The 6,000-nt window shown below is 46.0% G+C and overlaps 1 long non-coding RNA gene across 1 annotated transcript in view; it reads right to left on the reverse strand.

Moving 5' to 3' along the window:
• The window catches only part of LOC138300695 (uncharacterized), a 140,289-nt gene extending 134,791 nt beyond the window's left edge, over positions 1-5,498 (reverse strand). Inside the window, exon 1 of the long non-coding RNA XR_011205040.1 lies at positions 5,357-5,498. This is a non-coding gene — a long non-coding RNA (uncharacterized lncRNA). The remainder of the gene's footprint in view (positions 1-5,356) is intronic.
• Between the last annotated feature and the right edge of the window lie 502 nt (positions 5,499-6,000).

A 6,000-nucleotide genomic window follows, 5' to 3' on the forward strand; every position in this document is an offset into this window, starting at 1 on the left:
GGATCTAGAAGACCAGCCCGGCCCATCTGGGACCTCGGGACAGTCGGTTCCCCTCACACTGGCACAGGCCGCTATTGAGCTTGCCCCTCTGGAAACACCAGCGCAGCACCCACCCAGCAGGCCCATACCTCTGTCCCCAGGACACGTCAATCAGCAGTGTGTCCACCACTACAGGGAACCCAGGCTAACCCACCACCCCAACAACACCAGGGACCTGGGGGCAGTGGCAGTGGGCACACGGTTCAGGGGACAGAGGCCCAGGAACACAGGGGAATTGGGAGGGCTGCTGTGCGACAGGGGGAGGACAGGCCCAGGGAACCCACTCTCCACGAGGCCCTCTCCAACATCATGGGAGCCTACCACCATTCCCAGGAGACGATGGCAACGGTACTGGCCAAGTTTCAGGAGACCCAGCGGCTGCAGGAGGAACAGTATTTGGGCTTCAGGGACGACCTCAAATCCATCAATTCCACCCTGGGCACCATTGTAGGGGTTCTGAAGGAACTCGTCAACACCAGGAGGGACACTGTGGCACAACAAGGGGCCCCTGACACTAGCCTAGACGATGAACTGCCTACCACCTCCGCCGGCGCTAGTGGACAGGAGGCACTGCCACAGGACCACCACACCAGCACCCCACCCCCTGCAGATGGAGAACCACCCCGCAAACGGTCCCTGAGATCCAGGACAAAGACAGAGAACAATGCCAAGACCCCCTCCAAGAAATGAGACCATCCTGATTGTCATCCTTCTGTCCCACTTTGTCACCCTGTCCATACTTAAACTGCCCCAGCTCCACTTCCTATGCCCCTTTGGACAATGCACCTGTGAGACTAATAGACTGGACTCTGCCATGGACATTCCTCCACCATCACCCCTGACCATTTTACAACACCCTCCACTATTGAGCACTTAAATAAACACCCTTAAATTAAAAAACAATCTGGTGTCAGTCTGTCCTTTAGAAAATGTGTATTTGCAATAACAGTGGCAAAATGCTATATCAAATGTAATGTCAACGCTGCTGCCACCGGATATTCATCTGCGTTTGCCATGTCGCTGACCAACGCCCTTGCCCAGGTCCAGGGTCAAAAGTCAATGATTGCCAATGGGTTCAAGGGAGGCTGCCGTAACTTGACTCCCGCTCGTCGCCAGTGATACGTTTCATCGTGAAGAACACACAGTAAGGGCTTCTTTTCACAAGAGGTAGTTTATTCCGTAAAAGCGACCCTGGCCCAGCTGTCATCCGCACCAACCGCTTCTCCCCGTCTCCCTACATTACAGAACTCCCCATGTTGCTGGGAGACAGCCGGGTTCCATCCACCCTTAAAGAAACACCTTACAATAGCTATGCTTAAACAATACAACAGTCCCTCCAACCTTTGGTTTTTATAACGTCCCTCTAACCTTTGTTTTTTCAGTGAATTTCTATGTTTTTTTAAAATCTATTTGCTAACTATAACGTCCCTATAACCTTTGTTTTTTTCAGTAAATTTCTATGGCTTTTTATCGTATAGTAAATATTGTTAATCCAACCACCACCGCGTCACGCATGGCCTCCAGCCAGGCCCTGAGGCAAACCCCCTAAAAGCACCCAAGCAGGCCTGCAGCCGTGCGCAGGGGAGGTTGTCCCCAAGACCAGACCCTGCAGCCGACTCCCCCTAACCACTCAACCACATGCTGTACACGGGCCTTTGGCCCTGCGCAGCGCAATCTGGCTGAGGCCTCTCTGGGTGTAAGAACAGATGTGAGAGGGTTATCTAGGGTGAGAGTGCCTGTCAGTCTGTCTGTCTGGGTGTGAGTGGGTGCGGGGGTCTGTGAGTGGGTACATGAGGGTGTGAGTGGGTCTGTGAGTGGGTGCGTGAGTGTGAGGGGGTGCGTAAGTGTCTGTGTGGGAGAAATTGAGTGAAGGAGAGAAAGAGAGAAAGAAAGTGAAAGGGAAAGAGAGTTGTTTTAGGCTTTAATATCTCATATAGTTAGAATTAGATATTTGTGTTCAACTTAAAATAAAATACAATTAATTTATTATTTTAAATAAAAAAATGGTAATGAGTCCAGCTGGACTTTAACCCCCAAAGCTCAGTGTGAAGGTCCAGCAACTTTCACACTGGGATATTGGGGTTGTGTTTTTTTAAGCAAAAAATGTAAGGCCTTTATGGGCTTTATAGGCTATCTGGGACCGTGAGGGAGCCCTTAAGGGGTAACCCGCAATCCCTCCTTTCTTTCTTTCTTTATTTATTCATTTATATTTATTTGAAAAATGTAAAGTAAATGCCCTTACGGGCTACCTGACACATTGCTTCAGCAAGCACAGAGCTGCTTTGACAGCAGCTCCATGCCTACTGGACCATTTCATCTCTGTCCCCTGCACGCGTGCAGGAGACAGAGATGAAAGATCTGCTGTTTGACAACGGACCTGCTTTAAAAGTCCTGCTGTCAAACAGCAGAGTGTTTCCTGTGGCTTGGGTGCAGCAGTGCAGGCAAGCCACAGCAAGCTGCTATGTTCTGGGGTGAGCACCTCCGGGACATAGCAGGAGCCAGCTGAAAACACTTCTGTTGTTGAAGTGTTATCAGCCAATCAGATCTCTGCAAAAGATCAGGAGGGGTCGCAAAACATTTGCATCCCTACATATACAAATTAGGATTTCTTTACATTTCTCAAAACCTACTGAACAGATTTACACCAAATAACAAAAAGGGCTCTTTCTGGAACAAGAGCTACTTTTCTGACAAATTTGGTGTAATTCCGTCCAGTGGTTTTTGCGCTACTGCTGTTCAAATTTTCTAATTGGAATTAACACTGGAAAAGCTCTAAATTTCACCCCCCCCTTTATCTCGGCCCCCGCTTGACCGATTACTCCAAAATGTTCTAGACAGCAGCTCACTTGACTATCAAATTTTTGGGGAAAATCTTGTGAAGATTTGTCAAGCAGCGCCAAAGATAAAGGCAAGCAAAAAACAGCTTTTTCTATAGAAAGTAAGTCCTAACTATAACTACCTACTGGAAATCGCCAGTAGGTAATATATTTGTATATGACCTTCAGCTCATCCAATCTTGTCCACCAGTCGGGGTGCTCGGCAGCGGGACAGGATCCACTAAACATTTGAAAGAAAACTATGTTGCATCCAACACAAGAAAGAGCCCGCACTCCCAAAATGTTTGTTCCGCAAACTTTAATCAGCTAGCTGACCCATTTCGACCAAACGGTTTTTGTGGACTGTCCAATTCCCTTATAAACAAAACGTCATGGTGGACATAGTAAAAAGACTAAAAAAGTCACCCATCACATTGTACTCTCGTTCAAATCAGGCTGATATACATATAGTTGAACCAAGTTGTAGTTAAAGGCAAGGCATTAAATATTATAAGGTCATAGCAAATTAGCCGCCGCAAATAACAGTACAAAAATAAACCATATATCCTGAAAAAATGCAAAGTGGCAAAATTGATGCATATAATTTACATACTGAAATTGCATATATGATCTCTTTTTTAAACAAAACTCACTTGTCTTTTGGAGTAAATACAAATAAAAGGATAATGATATCGTTGTTTGACATGTATTGGATGGCGTAATATGTAAGGTTAAAAGATCAGCATGATTGGGGTGCAAGTTATAGTTAGTTCACTAAACTACCAAGGGGGTAGTGCAGTGGTTTTTGGCGCTTCTACCCCTCTCGGCAGGGACTGGATGTAATTGTGATATTTGACCTGCCTTATTGTTTCTTTGATAAAAAAAAAATAAGAAAAATTATCTTTAAAATAAACAGTTCAAAAAACAGTAATGCGTTACCGAAATTCACATTATTTGGCATGGCAAAAAAACGAATTCACATTTGTCTACTTAATATTTATTAACTCCCTCTCTGATTCAAATATTTGTAAGAAGGAAATACAAATGTTAGTGTGGATATTACACAAGGCAGCCATAGAGCTGCAGAGACGTTTAAGGCATGGGCAACGTGAGCCCTGACACTGGGCCCCAGCCTTTAAGGGGTCCTCCTGTTAGAGTCAACTCTGCTCTTCGGAATCTTGCACTGGTGACCTTGAATAATTCTTAAACGGGTTGTTTTAAATACCATCTAGCCTTTAATTTATTTTTTTATGTGGGTGATGTATGGAAGTCTGACATTTTGCAGTGAAATGTTTATATTCTTCAACACCATGCAATATCTATAAAAAAGTTTATTTTAGATCAAAACAGGACAACACATATGAGAAATTATGAGCTGCTGCTGTCTTAAAATGTAGAAAGCACACGTCACTTTCTCGGAATACAAGATACACCCACATATAGAATTTGGACCAGTGCGCCTATGCACTGTAAATGGCCTGCCAATGAGGGGATTAAAGAGCTCTTATGAACAGGGGCCCCGCACATTTTGCCCAGGATCTGCGAAATCCTAAAAATGTCCCTACAGAGCTGTCCAGTGACACACACATGGCGTACGTGTCCATTAATAAAAAGTGGAGTGGTGGCCATGTTGTCTCGAGCTGGAAGAACCTATGGTGTGCGCACAACTTCCTTGGAAGATGCGCAGTGACACACAATGACCGCCTGCTTTTTGGAATTCAAAAGATACATAAAATACCTTTTTATAGCAAATTCTGTCATTTTCGTAGCCATAGCTGTTTTGGGGAAGACTTGTTGACCAAATTTAGAACATAGATATGGACATTTTTAGAAGGCGATGCTTAAATCATGATTTCATATTTAGGATGTACGCACTTGATTCCTCAGATAGTACTTACATATTTGACATTGGAGTATCCTTTCAAATGTATTTTTCCGAAGATGACGGCGCAAACCGCTCAACCAACCAATATATAGGCAAGAGCAGTGACCACCATGGATGCACCAGATCTCTCGCTTGCACAATGGAGATGGCGGCGTAAAGCATTCTGCGGGGCACGACACATTTTTTCCTTGTCACCCTTAAGGATGATGCACAATGTGTGAATCTCGCCCACAGCGGAGGCCTAATTATGCCTCAAGTGAGTAGCGCAGGCTGCATTTTCGGCGGAAGTCCTAAACGAGCACTTAAGCGGTAATGCCTCCGAGTAGAGCGCGGTGGGCTTTGAAGACAGTTCTGTATCCTGAGCGCTGTGCTGAGCTGGTAGCGGCCTGCTCCCACAAGCACTCTTACCCAAGCCTTATTAGGCCATTATCGTCCGTGATCGCCTTTTACTTCCCTCCGTCCCTTCTGCTGTGTGGACTGTAGGAAAGTGATGTGTAATCTGAAGGAAAGCGCCCTTGTTTGTTTTAATGTACCGATTTAAAACCTCGTGGCTTCCTGCCATTATGCCTTCCAAAGAGCGATGGCCCTGGAATAATTCATAGCGCATTATAATTACCTATTTTTCTTCGGGGCTCTGTGCTGTTTTCCTCGTGCACGCGCCTTTCACTTTTGCCCGAATTTATAATTTATCAGAGCGAGGGACATTTCTGGGAAGAGGAGGCTCGCTCCCTCCCTGCCGCCTCTGGGATTCGCATATCCGTTTCCTCCTGAGGGAGGGAGGGATGCGTGGAGCGCGAGATGGAGAGCGCAGTCATGGGTTTTCAAATAAATCACACATCTGCTGGGAGTGAAGAAAGGCAACAGCTGGCCGCGCTGCACGCGGAGACGCTCGGATTGTTTAACAATGCGCTCAGTGCTTCAGTTCAGCCCTATGTGGACGTTTTGAAGGCCAGAAAAAGACAAAAAACACTCAGCTTGGTTTGACTGCAGTGTCTTTAAAATATGTCTTTTAGCCCCCCCGCCCCTCCTAATGATTCCGAGGCCATGCTTTACTAGCTGCTCGGGTGGTGTTTTTAGGGTCGAGCGCAAAACGCTCTGTCCCTGGTGTAATCTCTCTGTGGTCTTTTAACCACGCCCGTATCAAGCCTATCAGTTTGGTTGGTTCTGGGATTGTCCTTTAACATTCGCTTCGTTTAATTAGTGAAAGGCATGCATATGCCATGCCTTTTCCCGTGTTTAGCCCGCCTCAAGCGCACAGGC

This window comes from Pleurodeles waltl, chromosome 1_1, assembly GCF_031143425.1.
Source record: "Pleurodeles waltl isolate 20211129_DDA chromosome 1_1, aPleWal1.hap1.20221129, whole genome shotgun sequence".
Lineage (NCBI taxonomy): Eukaryota > Metazoa > Chordata > Amphibia > Caudata > Salamandridae > Pleurodeles > Pleurodeles waltl.